General features: G+C 36.7%; 1 protein-coding gene across 4 annotated transcripts in view; it reads right to left on the reverse strand.

Moving 5' to 3' along the window:
• Window positions 1–17,495, reverse strand: part of LOC146406973 (uncharacterized) — a 345,508-nt gene that overhangs the window by 307,903 nt on the left and 20,110 nt on the right. The window contains exon 2 of one of the 4 annotated variants that reach the window (XR_014832201.1): window positions 12,530–12,564. The exons of the other annotated variants lie outside the window; for them this stretch is intronic. The gene's annotated coding sequence lies outside the window, so the exon portion shown is untranslated. The remainder of the gene's footprint in view (window positions 1–12,529; window positions 12,565–17,495) is intronic. 4 annotated transcript variants of the gene reach the window in all.

A 17,495-nucleotide genomic window follows, 5' to 3' on the forward strand; every position in this document is an offset into this window, starting at 1 on the left:
GGAAAGAAAAAAAAACTGCGTATCAATAACCTAACCTTACAACTTAAACATCTAGAGAAGGAAGAACAAAACCAAAATTAGTAGAAAGAAAAAACATAAAGATAAGAGTAGAAATTAATAACACAGAGAAATCAATTGAGAAGATCAAGAAACCAAAAGTTAGTTCTTTGAAAAGATCAACAAAATTGATAAATTGTTAGCAAGAAAAAAAGGGAGAGCGTTCAAATCAATAATATTAGAAATGAAAAAGGAGACGTTACTACTGACACTGCAGAAACACAAAGGACCATGATAGACTACTATGAGCAACTGTATGCCAATAAAATGGATAACTTAGAAGAAATGGACAGATTCTTACAAAGTTGCAACCTACCAAGACTGAACCAGGAGGAAATAGAAAATATGAATAGATCGATAACAAGCACTGAAATCAAAAATATAATTAACAAACTTCCAAAACACAAAAGTCCAAGATCCAATGGCTTCACAGATGAATCCCATCAAACATTTAGAGAAGAGTTAACAACTCTTATGAAATGTTTCCCAAAAATTGCAGAGGAAGGAACACCCCCAAACACATTCTATGAAGCTACTATCACCCTAATACCAACACCAGAAAAAGATACCACGACAAAAAAAATTACAGGCCAATATCACTGATGAACATAGATGCAAAAGTGCTCAACAAAATATTAGCAAACTGCATAAAAATATACATTAAAAAGATCAAACATCATGATCGAGTAGGATTTATCCCAGGGATGCAAGGCTTCTTCAATATCTGCAAATCTATAAATGTGCTATACCACATCAACAAAGTAAAAAATAAATCCATACTATCATCTCAATAGATGCAGAAAAAGTTTTTGACAAAATTCAACACCCATTCCTGATAACTCTTCAGAGAGTAGGCACAGAGGGGAACTGCCTCAATATAATAAAAGCCATTTGACAAACTCACACCTAACCTCATTCTCAACAGTGAAAAACTGAAAGCATTTCCACTAAGATCAAGAACAAGACAAGGATGTCCTCTTTTACCAATGTTATTCAACTTAGTCTTAAAAGTCCTATCCATGGCGATCAGAGAAGAAAAAGAAATAAAAGGAATCCAAATTGGAAAAGAAGTAAATCTATCGCTGTTTGCAGATGACATGATACTATACCTAGAAAATCCTAAAGACACTATCAGAAAACCATTAGAGTTCATCAATGAATTTAGCAAAGTCACAGGATACAAAATCAATGAACATAAATCTATTACATTTCTATATACTAACAATGAAAGATCAGAAAGAGAAATTAGGGAAGCAATCCCATTTATCACTGTATCAAAAAGAATAAAATACCTAGGAATAAATCCAACTGAAGAGACAAAAGACCTGTATTCTGAAAACTATGACACTGATGAAAGAAATGAAAGACACAAATAGATAGAAAAATATACCATGCTCTTGGGGTGGAAGAATCAATATAGTCAAAATAACAATACTACCTAAGACAATCTACAGATTCAGTGCAATCTCTATCAAATTACCAATGACATTCTTTACCGAACTAGAAGAAAATATTTTAAAATTTGTGTGGAAACACAAAAGACCTTGACTAGCCAAAGCAATATTAAAAAGAAAAAACAGAACTGGAGGAATCAGCTCCCTGACTTCAGACTCTATTACAAAGCTACAGTCATGAAGATGGTATGGTACTAGCACAAAAACAGAAATATAGATCAATGGGACAGGATAGAAAGCCCAGAAATAAACCCAAACAACTATGGTCAATTAATCTATGACAAAGGAGGCAAGAACATACAGTGGAAGAAAGATAGTCTTAAATTAATGGTGCTGGGGAAACTAGACAACTGCATGTAAGAGAATGAAATTATAACATTGCCTAACACCATACACAAAAATAAACTCAGAATGGATTAAAAACCTAAATGTGGAGTTCCCGTCGTGGCGCAGTGGTTAACGAATCCGACTAGGAACCATGAGGTTGCGGGTTCGATCCCTGCCCTTGCTCAGTGGGTTAACGATCTGGCGTTGCCGTGAGCTGTGGTGTAGGTTGCAGACGCGGCTCGGATCCCGCGTTGCTGTGGCTCTGGCGTAGGCCGGTGGCTACAGCTCTGATTCAGCCCCTAGCCTGGGAACCTCCATATGCCGCGGGAGCGGCCCAAGAAATAGCAACAACAACAACAACAACAACAAAAAAAAAAAGACAAAAGACAAAAAACCTAAATGTAAGGGCATACACTATAAAACTTGTAGAGGAAAAAAACACAGGCAGAAAGGTCTTTGACATAAATCACAGCAACAACTTATTTGATCCACCTTCTAGAATAAAGACAATAAAGACACAAATAAATCAATGGGACCTAATTAAACTCAAAAGCTTCTTCACAATAAAGGAAACCACTTAAAAATGAAAAAACAACCCACAGAATGGGATAAAATTTTTGCAAATGACTCAACTAACAAAGGTTTCACCTCCAAAATATACAAACAACTGATACAACTCAGATCTACAAAACAGAAATGATCATGGACATGTAGGACAGACTAGTGTTTGCCAGGGGGGAGAGGAAGGGAGTGGGATGGATTGGGAATCTGGGGTTAGTAGATGAAAACTCTTGCATTTGGAGTGGACGGGCAATGAGATCCTGCTGTACAGCACAGGGAACTATATCTAGTCACCTGTGATGGAACATGACGGAAGATAAAGTGAGAAAAAGAATACGTACATGTTATGACTGGGCCACTTTGCTCTACAACAGAAATTGACAGAACATTGTAAATAAATCATAATAATTTTTTTTAAAAAAGCAAATAGAAGAATCATCTAATAAATCCATCTTGCAGTATATTCTACAGTCATGAAAATGTTCATGCAGACTGTAATATTTAAAATATGAGGAGAGAAAAAAGATGGTGGAAGAGTAGGGGGACACACTCGCCCTCTCCCACAAACACAACAAAAAAGCATACCTACATGTAAAACAACTCGCAGAGAACAACAATTGAATGCTGGCAGAACTTAAACTGCCAAAAACGGCAAGAATCTCTTGATTTAACTGGGTAAAATAAGAGAAAAGAGGAGAGAGAGAGAAGGGGAATCAGGACTGGACTGGCACTCCCGAGAGGAAACTATGAGGGAGAAAGGGAACCTACACCCTGGAAAGTCACTTAACCGACGGAAAGATCAACTGAGTCAGAGGGATCTCCAGACTCGAGAAAAGCTGAGCAGCAAGTCTGAGATCTAAAGGAGAGTGAGAGCCATACACATCATCTGAACCACTGGCAGAGACACCAAAAACCCCAACACTCGGGTGGGGGCTGGGCACCGAGACCTAGGCCCTGGAGGTTAGTCCCTGAGAGCCGGTTGGGGTTGGCAGTGTGAAGACAGCCTGAGGGATTAGAAAGCAGTGTGATGCAGGTGGAGTGAGCAATACGCTAAGGGCTAGGAAGTGGAAACCCACAATGGAGGGAACCTTTGAGAAGGACCTGCAGGAGAGACAAGGTGCCAGGGTTGGGGAGGGAAGAAGGGGATGGGTGGGCCACCATAGAATACTCCCTGCTTCCCAGCGTGAATGCTTGCCCTCCAGCCAGCAGCGAGTAGAGCTTCCCAGAGCATCCCCCCTCCCCCACCCCATGCCTGCCTGGCCAGAAGCTGCCTGCCATCCCTGAGAACTGGCCTTACCACCCTCGGGAAGCCATCCATCACCACAGCTTTCCCCAGCCAGCCTGCCCTCACACAGGAAGCAGCCCACTCCTGTGAAGCAAGTCATACAGCACCACTCTCCCTCGGGAAGAGCTCTGTGGCCCAGGAACACCAGGGCAAGCTCTGCCAGGCCACAGAAAGTATGCCTACACCGCAGTGCGCACCTGCCAGTCCTGCCCGCCCTCGGGAAGCTCTTCCTCGAGCCAGTCGGTTTGGCCCAGCCACCCTCAGGAAGTGCTGCACTCACCTGGAGCAAGCCACCCAGCACCATCAGTCCTTGGGAAGAGCTATGCAGCCCAGGAGTGCCAGGGCAAGCCCTGTCCAGCCACAGAAAGTGCCCCTACACAACAATATGCACCTGCCAGTCCTGCCAAACCTCAGGAAGCGCCCCTTTGTTTCTGCATGAGCTGGTTAGCACTGCAGGCCCTGAGGAAGTGCTGCACTTCCCCTGAGAAAGTCTCCCAGCACCATCCACCCTCAGGAAGAGCTCCATGGCCTAGGAGCACCAGGGTAAGCCCTGCCCAGCCACAGAGAGTGCACCTCCACCATGAAAAAGAAAAACACAAACAAGACGAAGAAGCTCATAAATGATTCCCAGTTAAAGCAACAGGAGAACTCACCTAAAGCAGTCAAAAATGAAACAGACCGGGGAGTTCCCGTCGTGGCGCAGTGGTTAACGAATCCGACTGGGAACCATGAGGTTGCGGGTTCGATCCCTGCCCTTGCTCAGTGGGTCAAGGTTCCGGCGTTGCCGTGAGCTGTGGTGTAGGTCGCAGACGCGGCTCGGATCCTGCGTTGCTGTGGCTCTGGCGTAGGCTGGCAGCTACAGCTCCGATTAGACCCCTAGCCTGGGAACCTCCATATGCCATGGGAGCGGCCCAAGAAATGGCAAAAAGACAAAAAAAAAAAAAAAATGAAACAGACCTCTTCAGTCTGACAGACATTGAGTTCAAAAGGGAGGTATTGAAAATACTGAAGGAATTAAGAGAAGATGTGAAAAGTAACACAGACTCCCTCAGAAAGGAACTAGAAAATATACGGAGAAGCCAAGAAAAACTAGGAAATTCATTGGCAGAGACACAAACAGAGCTAAAATCAGTAAAAGCCAGAATGAATAATGCAGAGGAACGAATTAGAGACATGGAAGATAGAATAATGGAAATCACCCAAACAGGACAGCAGACAGAAAACCAAATGAAAAAACACGAAAGCAATATAAGAGACCTATGGGATAATAGAAAGTGGGCCAATCTACACATAATAGGAATTCCAGAAGGAGAAGAAAAAGAAAAGGGGATTGAAAATATATTTGAAGAAATTATCACTGGAAACTTTCCAACTTTAAAGGATACTGAATCAAGATACAGGAAGCACAGAGGGCCCCAAACAAGTTGAACCCAAATAGACCCACATCAAGATATATTATAATAAAAATTGCAAAAGTTAATGATAGAGAGAGACTCCTAATGGCAGCAAGAGAAAAGCAAAGTGTCATTTATAAGGGAACCCCCATAAGGCTATCAGCTGATTTCTCTACAGAAACTCTACAAGCCAGAAGGGAATGGCAAGAGATGTTTAAAGCACTGAAAAGAAAAAATATGCAACCTAGAATACTCTATCCAGCAAGAATATCATTTAGAATAGAAGGGGAAATAAAAAATTTCTCCAACAACAACAAAAAAAAACTAAAGGAATACAGCAATACAAAACCTATTCTAAAAGAAATACTGAAAGGGCTTCTCTAAATTAAAAAAAAAAAAAGAGGAAGAACTACGATGGAGGAAACCACAATCAGAGAGCAGTCATTTAAATAAGCCAGCATACAGATCTAATCATGAAGATTTTTAAAATAAAATAAATTTTTTTTAAAAAAAAGACATCAAAATCATAAAACGTGGGCAAGAGAAGTAAGGAAATGAATAGATTCTTTTTTTTTTCTTTTTTCAAATTGTATTATGGTAATGAAGTGTTTGAACCTACACAGGCTAAAACACACAATAATAGTAAGTGGTTAACAGACTTAAAAAACAGAGCAAGCACAAATCAAAACTGAACATTACATTCACAAAAAATGGAAAGAAAAGTACTTGAGCAGAAAATAATTGGAGATCATCCAACCAAAAAAAGAAGGGAAGAATGGGGAATCATAGAATTAACTGGAAAATGAGGTTTAAAATGGCAAATAAACATCTATCAATTATCACCTTAAATGTCAATGGACTGAATGCTCCAATCAAAAGACACAGAGTGGCTGATTGGACAAAAAATCAAAAACCTTCAATCTGCTGCCTACAAGACACTCACCTTAGGAAAAAGGACACATATAGATTGAAAGTGAGAGGGTAGGAAAAGATATTTCATGCCAACGGAAAAGACAGGAAAGCAAAAGTTGCAATACTTATATCAGACAAAATAGACTTTAAAACGAAGGCCATTAAGAAAGACAAAGAAGGACAAACACTATTTAATGGTTAAAGGACCCATTCAAAAAGAGGATATTACAATCGTCAACATATATGCCCCAAATACAGGAGCACCCAGATACCTCTAACAAATATTAACAGACATAAAAGGAGAAATTGATGGGAATACAATCATATTAGGAGACTTTAACACCCCACTCACATCAATGGACAGATCCTCTAGACAGAAAACTAATAAAGCAACAGATCCTAAGGGAAACAATAGAAAATTTAGACTTAATTGACATTTTCAGGACATTATACCCAAAAAAATCAGAATACACATTCTTCTCAAGTGCACATGGAACATTCTCAAGAATTGACCACATATTGGAGCACAAAGCTAACCTCCACAAATTTAAGAGTATAGCAGTATCTTCTCTGACCACAATGGGTGAAACCAGAAATCAACCACAGGAAAAGAAATGAGAAAAAACCTATTACATTGAGACTAAACAACATTCTACTAAAAAAACTAATGGGTCAATGAGGAAATCAAGAAGGAAATTAAAAAAATACCTCAAGACAAATGATAATGAAGACACAACCTCTCAAAATCGATAGGATGCTGCAAAAGCAGTGCTCAGAGGGAAATTCATAGCAATACAGGCCCTCCTCAAAAAAGAAGATCTCTAATTGATAACTTAACCTACAACCTAGATGAATTAGAAAAAGAAGAACAAAAAAACCCTCAAGTCAGCAGAAGGAAGGAAATCATAAAAATCAAAGAGGAAATCAATAAAATAGAGATTCAAAAAACAATAGAAAAAAATCAATAAAACCAGCAGCTGGTTCGTTGAAAAGGTAAACAAAATTGACAAACCTCTGGCTAGAATCACTAAGAAGAAGAGAGAAAGAACTCAAACAAACAAAATAAGAAATAAAAAAAGGAGAAATCACAAAGGATACTGCAGAAATACAAAAAACCATAAGAGAATACTATGAACAATTATATGCCAACAAATTTGACAATCTGGAAGAAATGGACAGCTTTCTAGAATCTTACAGCCTGCCAAAACTGAATCAAGAAGAAACAGACCAACTGAACAGACCGATCAGTAGAAATGAAATTTAACATGTCATAAAAACACTCCATACAAATAAAAGTCCAAGACTAGATGGCTTCACAGGTGAATTCTAACAAACATACATAGAGGAACTGGTGCCCCTCCTCCTTAAACTTTTCCAAAAGGTTGAAGAAGAAGGAACACTCCCAAAGACATTCTATAACACCACCATCACCCTAATTCCAAAACCAGACAAAGATACCAAAAAAGAAAACTATCGACCAATATCTTTGATGAATACAGATGAGAAAATTCTCAACAAAATTTTAGCCAACTAAATCCGACAACATATCAAAAAGATCGTACACCATGACCAGGTGGGATTCATCCCAGGTTCACAAGGATGGTTCAATGTAAGCAAATCAATCGTCACACACCACATTAACAAAAGTCAAAAACCATACAATCATCTCAATAGATGCAGAAAAAGCATTTGACAAAGTCCAAAATCCATTTATGATAAAACCTCTCACCAAAATGGGTATAGAGGGAACATAGCATAAGCAAAGCTATTGATGACAAACCCACAGCAAATATAACACTCAATGGAGAAAAGCTGAAAGCCTTCCCACTAAAATCTGGAACAAGACAGGGATGCCCACTCTCACCACTTTTATTCAACATAGTATTGGAAGTCCTAGACACAGCAATCAGACAAACAAAAGAAATAAAAGGCAACCAAATAGGAAGAGAAGAGATAAAACTGTCACTATGCAGATGACATGACACTATACATAGAAAACCCTAAGGACTCAACCAAAAAACTACTTGAACTGATCAATGAATTCAGCAAAGTAGCAGGATATAAGATTAACATTCAGAAATTAGTCACATTTCTGTATACTAACAATGAAATATTAGAAAAGGAATACAAAAATACAATACCCTTTAAAATTATACCACAAAGAATCAAATACCTGGGAATAAACCTAACCAAGGAGGTAAAGGACCTATATGCCATGAACTATAAAACATTAATTAAGGAAATTAAAGAAGATGTAAAGAAATGGAAAGATATTTATTCCATGCTCCTGGGTTGGAAAAATTAATAATGTAAAAATAGCCATACTACCCAAAGCAATCTACAGAGTCAATGCAATCCCTATCAAATTACCCATGACATTTTTCACAGAACTAGAACAAACAATCCAAAAATTCATATAGAAGCACAAAAAACCCAGAATCACCAAAGCAATCCTGAGAAACAAAAACCAAGCGGGAAGCATAACTCTCCCAGACTTCAGGCAATATTTCAAAGCCACAGTCATCAAGACAGTGTGGTACTGGTACCAAAACAGATATACAGACCAATGGAACAGAATAGAGAACCCAGAAATAAACCCTGACACCTATGGTCAATTAATCTTTGACAAAGGAGGCAAGAACATAAAATGGGAAAAAGACAGTCTCTTCAGCAAGTGATGCTGGGAAAACTGGACAGCCACATGTAAATCAATGAAACTAGAACACACCCTCACACCATACACAAAAATAAACTCAAAATGGCTGAAAGACTTCAACATAAGACGAGACACCATCAAACTCCTAGAAGAGAATACAGGCAAAACATTCTCTGACATCCACCGTACAAATGTTTGCTCAGGTCAGTCTCACAAAGCAACAGAAATAAATGCAAAAATAAACCAATGGGACCTATCAAACTGACAAGCTTTTGCACAGCAAAGAAAACCAAAAAGAAAACAGAAAGACAACTTACAGAATGGGAGAAAATAGTTTTGAATGATGCAACTGACAAGGGCTTAATCTCTAGAATATACAAGCAACTTACACAACTCAACAGCAAAAAAGCCAATCAATCACCCAATGGAAAAATGGGCAAAAGACCTGAAGAGACTGTTCTCCAAAGAAGATGTACAGATGGCCAACAAGCACATGAAAAAGATGCTCAGCATCACTGATTATTAGAGAAATGCAAATCAAAACTACCATGAGGTACCACCTCACACCAGTCAGAATGGCCATCATTAATAAGTCCACAAATAACAAGTGCTGGAGAGGATGTGGAGAAAAGGGAACCCTCCTGCACTGCTGGTAGGAATGTAAGTTGGTACAACCACTGTGGAGATCAGTATGGAGATAGCTTGGAATACTATATATAGAGCTACCATATGACCCAGTAATTCCACTCTTGGGCATATATCTGGACAAAACTTTCCTTGAAAAAGACACATGCACCTGCATGTTCATTGAAGCTCTACTCAAAATGGCCAAGAGCTGGAAACAACCCAAATGTCCATTGATAAACAACTGGATTAGGAAGATGTGGTGTATACATACACAAGGGAATACTACTCAGCCATAAAAAAGAACAAAATAATGCCATTTGCAGCAACATGGATGGAACTACAGACTCTCATCCTGAGTGAAGTAAGTCAGAAAGAGAAAGACAAATACCATATGGTATCACTCATATCTGATATCTAATATACAGCACAAATGAACCTTTCCACAGAAAAGAAAATCACGGACTTGGAGAACAGACTTGTGGTTGCCCGAGGAGAGGGAGAGGGAGTGGGAGGGATTGGGAGCTTGGGGTCAACGGATGCAAACTATTGCTCATGGAATGGATTTACAATGAGATTCTGCTGTGTAGCACTGAAAACTATGTCTAGATACCTATACCACAGCACGAAAATGGGAGAAAAAATTATGTATACATGTACGTGTAACCGGGTCCCCATGCTGTACATTGGGGGGAAAAAAAGTGTGTTGAGGGAAACAACAATAAAAAATAAATTTTAAAAATATATAAATAAATAAATAAAAATAAAAATAAAAATTTTACAATGTTATTTAAAAATCAGGATATAAAATTTTATACTATCCCAACAGTGTTTTTACACTTATACATTAAGAAAGACCAAAAGAGGAAAAAACAAACTATTTACATTGAGTATCTGCAATGTACACAATTCTTTCTTTATTTTATTTTGTAGTGTTTCAGATTTTCTCTAATAAACATAAATTTTAAAAAACACTAAGCTTCAAAGCAATATAAGGGTAAAAGCTTAACTAAGATGGGAATTGGGTGGTAGTTGTAAATTTGGACACACCAATCATTTTTTTCTGCCTGCGTTTTTAAAATTAATTTGCACATTTGATGCACAAAATAACTGCCAGCAGATAAAGACAAAGCTGTTTTTAATGTCAGCATTTAATGGTGAAGCAAGCAGATAAGCACCCACCTTTCTACACAAAATCCACACCTAAGTACACCTGGCACACCCAAGGTGAAAAATCTTTAAGATAGGTAAGTTAAGCAAATTAAATTAAATAAATATGGGGAGAAAACTTTTTAAGCTCACATAAAGACTAAGTGCCAACTATGGTGCAAATAGGGTTTTATTTCCTACATTAACTTACTCTCAAAAAAGATTTAGTAGAGTACATGAGATAGAATTATCTGCTAGGCATTTTTATTATTTCATTAAATCCTTAAATTATATCTGCAGGATAGGCATTATCCCCTTTTAACCAATGAAAAAAATTCAGACGGAATTAAAAATTTGCCCAAGGCCGCAATGAATTCATAGGTTAGAGAACCCTTGTCATTCTTCTCTGAAGTCAAAACGAAACAGATAAAGGTAGAGGAGCAGGGCTTGAATGTCATCTCCAGCATCTGATGTACAAACAATTTTAAAAAGATGATAACACCTCAGGCCCCAAATTAGACAAAAGCTAAAAATATTTTTAAGACATGCATGCAAGAGGCAATAACCCAAAAATATGTGGAGGATATCCTGTAACTTAAAAGAATTATGTAGTTCAACATGTATTTTATGCCTAAACCTGGAAATCCTACTACATAGCTGTATATTTAAATACTAGAATTTCAGAAGTAGTCCTTTATCCTAGCAATTCCTTTACCTGCCTAGTCAAGGAAGTTCTTGCTCCCTGACTTACAGATGTAAAATGAACCAAAAATATTGCAGGAAAATGTGATCAGCTATCTTTTGTAAAGAAGGTCAGAGAAAGGGGACCCAAAGTATGAGCACGGCAGGCAAAGAAAGTATAATGAAGACCCTACTACATCAGGCCCAGCTTCATGGGTGTGCAGCCTGTGCAACAGCACTGGCCTCCAAGCTTGGTTTAATGCTCTTTTGTCATCATTTTAAAACTTGTAATAATTTTATCTTCAAACTTACATATTGTAAGCGAAGTCCACTGAGTCAACCCAGCATGTACCTGAATAGAGAAGACAGGTGCCATGTGGACGTCTGCATTACTTACCACACCTTCACATACGTAAGGAAAGAAGAAAAATATTTGTGGGTGCACCTACAAAAAAAATGGATTCTATTTATGATAGAATGATTCTATAAATGATTCTATTTAAAGCAAAAATGTTCCAGGCCTGATGTTTGCTCTAGCAAACAGAATATACAGATTCACAGTAATAAGAGCTCACCTATTCGTTTTCTTAAACATGCCTGAGGGACATTCAAAGCACAAATAGCCTTTGAGATTGTGAACACAAAGGACAAGTGTTTTATCACAGCAAAGGTCATTTAAAATTCATACACTGCCCTACAATGTGCACGCCACCCCCTTGCAGTCTAATGTTTTTCCTTAGGTTAATTAATGGTCCTCCTATTTCTCTTGCATTATCTTGGTCATTGATGAAGATGTTAAATAGATTGGTTCTTGGACTGACCCCTTGAAGATGAGCACTGGTGATGTCAACTCAAGCTAATGCAACTTAGAAGCTCTTTTTAAGCACAACACTCTAATAACCTAAGCAATTACTTAACAGGGTGTCTCTCCATTTGTAGACAGCATGTCATGCAAAAACAAAAGTCTTACTAAGTTAAGACAAATTACAAGTGATGCCTCCCCTCAGTTACCATTACTCCTCTTCACCCACTCCCACATTGTCTATTAAGCCCACCTGCCTTGTCTCAGAAAGAAATTAGATCCATTTGCCTCAGCTCAGAAAGAAAACAAATGAGTCTCATTGGTCCAATTTGTTTCTGTCTTGATCATAATTTGAAAAATAAAGGGAGATGATAAGACCTTTTGCCAAAGGGAGAATGTTAAGAAAGGGAGAAAAAGCCACATCACCTACTGTACTTTTGATCCATTCTCCATTCTCCTTGGATTCTTTAGGGTTTTCCTCTAGGATCCTTCTGCTCTTATTCTTTACTCATGTGTCCTTACCCACAGGAAGTCTGAACATTTGCTCTGGCACTTAGTATAAAGGGATTCCATTTCCAAGATAGTCTCAATTATCATTATCCTTTACTCATATAAGAAAACACTCACCCTCTGACATGGTCAGTATTTAAAGAATCAGGCACCTAGAACAAGGGAAATGACATATTATTTCTCTTTATTTTTATGAAAAACCATGTTTTTCAGGCAAACTTGCATTTCTTACAAATAAAATACTGTGTATTCCCCTTGTGAGATGGATAACATAGGAAAGAAATCTCTAGGAGAAAGTAGAAGGAAAAATTATTTACAAGCAATCTAGAATAATGCCAGTAAGGTTAAAACAGGACACCCAAATTGCTATCGTACTAATCATTTTTCAAGGTCATCATTAGGCTAACTTGTTAAGACTTTGAATGATCCACCTTATAAAAATTTCTAATATCCAGTGTACTTTCAGAAATCTAACTGCACATTTGAATGGGAAATTTTACTAATTCGTCTATGACCAACATATTGAAGAATTCCCTTCTTCATACTGCTATAAATATGACTGCTAATATTACAGTAAATGCATCCTCTAACTCCTTGAAAATCTTACCTGCTCCCCTAACATGACCCTTCCCTCCAAGCATTCTACTGTAAATAGATCTGATTTGCACTGCAAGAATTATCCAGGAAATAAAACAGGAAACTATTGTTTAGTTATAAAATTGACAGGCAAAAACAATATGGACTAACTGCTTGTTAAATTCTTTCAAAATTTTTTATTTCTCCATATTATTTATAGATGTTCTTAAGTATATGGTAACAATAACTAGTCATTTTGAGACGTGACAGATGAACTCTTGGACAAAAATTTAATAAGACACTTGCTTTCTGCCTTCCAAAGATTTTCACTATAAGCATAGAAGATACCATCTTTCCTTTGACTGTTTGACTGAGAAAATAGCAGATTACTAAGATAGTATCCATATAGTCCCTGTGGTAATGGCTCAAAATGAAATTAAACCTGTCAACAGTTGCAGCATAGAGTGACCTTTTTCCCATCTACCAAAATCCCTAAACTTTTTCTTTAGCTAGGTCATCATTAATAGAAAAATGCAGAGGACAATATTTCAAACTGATGAAATTACCAGATACGAGTATCTTTTCTTTGTTCTAATATTCTGATGTGCTTGCTAGTGGATTTCCCCCTTGGGATATTAGAGCAGTATTCGTATATACTCATCTTCTAAATAGAGTTATGGGTTTTGTGTTATGCAAGCTTGTATAATTGTTAAATGCTAAAAAAAAAAAAAGGCTGAGGGAGTCCAGAACCCCTTAATTGATATTAATTGATATTTATGCCTCTTTCTATAAAATAGAGTTCAAGGTATAAGAAACAACACCAGGAGTTCCCATTGTGGCACAGTGGAAATGAATCCAACTAGGAACCATGAGGTTGTGGGTTCAATCCCTGGCCTTGCTCAGTGGGTTAAGGATCCAGTGCTGCCGTGAGCTGTGGTATAAGTCGCAGACGTGGCTCAGATTTGGTGTTGCTGTGGCTCTGGAGAAGGCTGGCAGCAACAGCTCCGATTAGACCCCTAGCCTGGGAACCTCCATATGCTGTGGGTGCAGCCCTAAAAAGACAAAAGACAAAAAAAAAAGAAAACACCAAATAATTATCATCTTCTTTGCAAAGGAAAACAGTTATCAATCAAAACTCTAATACCTTTGGTTTTTTTTCTTAGGGTTCGTTATTACTTCTCAATTATTTCTTTTGATTTTTATTACAGAAAATATAATGGTATATTTTGATACAAAAATATTAAACTTAGAAATTAAAATGTTGTTTAGATCAGCCTCCTCCAATAGATTTTTCTGCAATGATGGAAATGTTCTGTCTGTATAAATGCTGCCCAATAAGGATAGGTAGCCACTGTCCACATGAGGCTGTTAGGTAACTAAAATGTGGCTAATGCAACTCAGGAACTGAATTTTTAACTTTAATTAGTTTTAATTAATTTGATTTTAAATAGCTTAATGTGGCTAGTGGCTACCATATGAGACAGCACAGATCTAGACCAAGCAACCTTCAGAAAGTTGAGACCACTTACAACATCCCCCCAAGGCTTCTGTCTCCAAATGATCACTAATAATTATTCTGAATTCCATTCTGAATTGTATTAACTAATTCTTTAAAAAAAAAGTTCAGATTTGATTACTCTAAAATGTCAATGGTGTGTGAGAGTGTGCATGGAGAGGGGGGTGTTGAAAGTTTTCTATTTGCTCAGATTTGTATTTCACATAATGGGGGCTATAAGAAGAATAAGCATGCGTCTTTTTTTTTTTTTTTTTTTTGCTGCACCCATGGCATGTGGAAGTTCCTGGGCCATGGATGGAACTGTGCTACTACACCACAGCTGGGGCAACAGCAGATCCTTAATTCACTGCACCACACAGGAATTTCAGGCATATGCCTATTCTTTATCAGACAGCTTAAGAAAAACACATACAAAAACAACCCTGAACAATACAAAGCAATGTATAATTGTATATCTACACCTGTAAGTGCCAGAAGACTTAGGTAGAAAGACTGGAAAGACTTTTTTCACTAACTCTAACAAATGTGGCTTTCTAAAGAGAATAGTAAGGTACTTAAGTTGCACTACATACAAAATTAGTCATCATTGCCTGAAGAGGGCCTGGTTTGCATTTTAAAAAATAATTGAATAGTCATCATAATAGAAATATATCATCAAGAAAAATTCTACCAATAACAAGGTGGTTAATTAACAGCAAATCATTAACTTCTGATTAGCGCATTTCAATGTTATTGGTTAAATGATGATTAAAAAAAATCTTCTAATTTAACTTCAAGAATTATCATAAGGGTAAAATTACCTAAAAACACTTTTGAAATTAACTGTGTAAAATAAGTACAGTGCACTGTTTTAGAGATCAAGACTTAGCAAGAAATGGTACAATGAACTACAAAGTAAAAATATTTGGGTACTGGCTAAATTATCAGAATTTTAAAGGAAAAGAAATATAACTCTAAACATAAAAGTTACCCTAAACAAGAAAGTACACACACTTTGAATAATCTATCAAACACTACTTTCTCTAAATAATTTTTAAAAAGCAGGTATTAATGAAAATCTAGCAGCTTGTCTGTACAGGCTACTCAATGAGGCAGACAACTTTCAGAGAGAAGATACAAGCTGTCAGGTTCATCCAGCTATAATTGGAGTGTATATTGACTTTGGTCAGTTCAACAAAGAGAATATCAACTTACAAAGTGCTAGCTATGATGGAGATGTGATAACTGAAGATCACTGTTAATATGTATGCCACTTTCAAAAAGATTTGTCTTCAGAAGTTAATAGCAATTTTAAATTGCTGCAACAATTGCATGTCAACATGAGCTATTTCTTGACTATTAAACATAAATTTGTAATATATTAATTGGTTTGAGTATATTATTTCTGTCATTTAATTCAATTAAAATTGAATAATTGTAAACATATGAATCATTAGAGCCTAAAGTAACTAATTTTCAATTAAAAATAAACCAAGAAGATAAAAATTATTCATATTCAATCACATTTCACCATCAAGCTTATTTTTCTCATGACATATTTTCAACAAATAAAAACTTAAAATGGGGTGTTGTAATAGAATCATTAATAGATACTTAACTTCATATAAGATGATGAACACTTCAATTATGCATATTATATACTGTTTGAATTAAATATATCATTGGAAGTTGAGTTCAGTTAGTCTGCTTTCTCTTAAATTAAAGCAAATTGTTTCCCGAATAAATGTTTATTTTAAATAAATATATATATTTATGTCTCCCAAATAAAGAAATAAATCTATATAGCTCCCCCAGTAACTCCATACACCATGGGTACAACCAGAAAAAAAAAGAAATATATATTTCAGAAGTATATAAAACCATAAATAATCAATATAGTTGGAAGCATGAAATTGACAATCCCTTGTTTTGATAGACCCCAGAAATGAAACTGAAACCATAGTCAGTCTGGATAAACTACTTACTGTTCTATACTGTTTTCTTTCAAGCTTAAACATTAAGAGAAAGAAAAATAAAACTAATTAAATTATTTTCACTGAAGCAGCAAAACAGTATACAATAACGTGAAATCCAAAATTTACAATGGCCTGAAGAAACCTTATCAGGCTTATTTAGCCCAAAGAGCATTCCTAGACAACCAACTTTTGCTCATTTAGTAACAGGAAAACTGGGTTTAAAATCTCTCTTGTTTATCCTCATTTAAATTCAAAACACAATTTTTTTAAGGAACTCAGAAAACAGTAAAGGAAACTCAGTGGTCCTGATCACACAATAAAAACGATCTTTAATCCAGCATTAAGAACCATCCCTTTCCTCTCAATCTAGTTCCTAGTTCATGAAATAACATTCTGTACAATATTTATAAAATATTTTGAATCATATTAACATGGTTACTTTAGTCTCATATAGAAAATATTGAGAATATTTAATTTTTTTAATGTTAAGCATTTTAGCTTAGTAAATCCTATCATGTTTGCCATTAAAATACCACTAATGCTAAAAGGTGCACAATACTTTCTCGCTTTAGGCTCCATGTGACTAGAGACTTGGCACTTGATGGCTCCAGGGGAATCACTAATGAGCTACAAAGCCTTTACACCTCTGGGTCAGGAGTTTGGATTAGACCTAGGTTGGGAGTGACAGAAAGTCGTTACCATCTCATGATAGTTCAATGGTTTATATGAAGGGAATTCATTGTTCCAGGCCTCTTTCTAATGAACAAGCATCCACCTTACAAAAAGTCACCACTGCTTTTGACAGTAATTGGCAGAGACCTAGAGAGTGAAAAATTCAACCAAGAATGTGAATTTTTGGCACCATATCCAAGTTAGGAAATTTTTCTAATGGAAAAAGACACAATGCTTTGCAGGTATGCCTATAAAAAGTACACCTAGGAGGGAAAGAGAGAAGGAGGAAAAAGGGAAAAGAAAGCCATCTAGAACAGAGTAAATCAAAATATACAAAGACTAATTATCAAAAGTATTACTTGGT

Source organism: Sus scrofa, chromosome 1 (assembly GCF_054392235.1).
Source record: "Sus scrofa isolate SSC_HxYL_T2T_F1_AM1 chromosome 1, Sscrofa_HxYL_maternal_Yorkshire_Landrace_v2.0, whole genome shotgun sequence".
NCBI classification, from domain to species: Eukaryota; Metazoa; Chordata; class Mammalia; order Artiodactyla; family Suidae; genus Sus; species Sus scrofa.